This window comes from Scylla paramamosain, chromosome 10 (genome assembly GCF_035594125.1).
Source record: "Scylla paramamosain isolate STU-SP2022 chromosome 10, ASM3559412v1, whole genome shotgun sequence".
In the NCBI taxonomy this organism is placed as follows: Eukaryota; Metazoa; Arthropoda; class Malacostraca; order Decapoda; family Portunidae; genus Scylla; species Scylla paramamosain.
Window position 1 is genome coordinate 3,977,501 of NC_087160.1, and position 2,500 is coordinate 3,980,000.

Below are 2,500 nucleotides of genomic sequence, written 5' to 3' on the forward strand. Positions count from 1 at the left end.
CTGACCTTGTGAAACCCACGGGGATCACACTTCATTCTGCCCCTCGTCGCCTGCACTCCCTGACTCCCGCCTCACGCCACGCATCATTATTGGCAGGTGTATGCCACGCATGCACGCACTCACGCAAGCATGCACACGCGCGAGCGCGCCCACACAAACACACACACACACACACACACACACACACACACACACACACACACACACACACACACATGAGCGCCACGAGAACATTTCTGATCAAAATAGATATCGTAAATTTTGTTATGATTAATAAATGTTTAATGACTGAAAATGCCAAACATTTGATTATATTCCGCTGTGCATTGTTTGGTCAAGGAGTGACGGAGAAACAGACTCGCCATGATGTAAACAAACACCCTCGTTCCCACACCATTATGAAACACGCCAGGCGGCCACGCTGCATCACGCCAGGCCAGGCAAGTGCTTCACTGGGCGCAGCGTGAATGTGTCGTTGCCTCACGCCTTGCCTCAAGCATCGCTCATCTTCCCACCACCGCCCACCACTTCATTCCCCTCTTGTGGATAAAAACGACACACCTCCTGGCTGCCCCTTAATATGCCAGCGATTAAGCAAAGTTTTTGTTACAATAATTGGTTCACTAATGTGGAAACGTCCCTCCCTCACCTGTCACCCTTCTTTACCCGAGATGACACCCGCCGCCACCGCCGCGGGGCATCACCACGCCGCGCTGTCCCACGCGAGGCTGCGAGGCGCAAGCCAGGGCGCGTGGGCGTGACCTACCTGAGTGAGCAGGTGCGACGAGTTGGCCCACTGCCTTATACGGCGGCCAGCCCGCGCCACGCCCGCACCGCCCACGTCACTCGCGCTGCTTCGGTTCCAGGTGGGCGGCGCGGGGCTACTGCGGGACTCCTCCCTGAGCGTGGGTGCCCGGGCACTCACGGGCGGCACTGCACAAGGACGTCCAAGTCTTGGAAGACTGGTAGCGTCAAACTGTAGTAATGTTGCACCGAGGCCGTGGCGACGACACTCGCGACAACAGACGGCACTGCTCGGGTAGGTTATCCAGGAAGTATTCAGTGCCAGCGTGCAGCAAGGCGGCGCGCGAACATGAGGCACAGAGGCAGCAGGCCCGGAGTGCGGGGAGCGACAGCCACTCGCTACTACCGTCCCCACAAGACTGAGCCTGACGCGCCTGAGCGGCCTGACGCCTCACTCACTCACCCCTCGGCACCCTCCACCACCACTACCACCACCACCACCACCACACCACCTGTATACCTGTACCTGCTGCCCGCCGCTGCCTACGCGAGAAGACTCCACACACACACACACACACATCACATCACATCACTGCAACAAATCAAACACCCACACGACCTTAATGATTCTTTCAAATAAAAACTTGAACCACAGATGGTTGCTGAACGAGCCACGGAAAGCCAACTACGAGCATTTACTAATTGCCAACTCTTCCCTCGTTTCGTTTGCTGCCCCCAATGCTGCTGCTGCTGCTGCTGCTGCTGCTGCTGCTACGGAGGCGGGTCAGGGTCAAGCAGCTGCCACATCCGCGAAGCTGCCACCTAACCCCCCACTACCACCTCCTCCCCCACTGTGTCACCCACCTCTCTCCACCAGTGCCAACCCCACTCCTGGCCCACGTGACTTAACCCAGTACCTCGTGTGAGCCAACGCAGGTCGTGGCTTTACAGGTGAGCCTTGTGCCCCGGGCCTGTGTGTCGCATGGCCGCCTCGCTGCCGCTGGCTAAGACTTCAAGTATACACCGCCAGCAGCAACAGAACCTTCATACCATTATGTTGCTACTTTTTTTTTTGATGGTTGTTTGTTGCGTCTAAACACACACACACACACACACACACACACACACACACACACACACACACACACACACACACACACACACACATTGCAATAATCGAGGTCGCTATTATCATAATCAACACTTCTTTCATTACCATCACAATGAATGTTGTCATTATTCCTCCTCCTCCTCCTCCTCCTCTTCCTCTTTCTCCTCCTACAACCACTACTACAATTTCTACTACTGCTACTACTACTGTTACTACTACTACTACTACTACTACTACTACTACTACTACTACTACTACTACTACTACTAATAATAATAATGATAATAATAACAATAATATACTACTACTATTACTACTATTACTACGAGTACTGCTACTACTACTACTACCACTACTACTACTACTACTACTCTACTACTACTACTACTACTACTACTACTACTGAACCATCTGCCAATTACACTAACCTTGACTGACTGCCGCCGCCACAAGACTTGCCAAGCCGCTTCGTAACATCTCAAGGCCGTCCGCTCTGCAGTGACAAATATAGCATCACTCATCTCATCCACAACAACACAGCATACACAACACAACACCCTAACACAGTACAACAACACAGCAACAGTAGAACAGTTTAACACAACATCACTCATCTCATCCACAGCAACACAGTTACGGCAACGC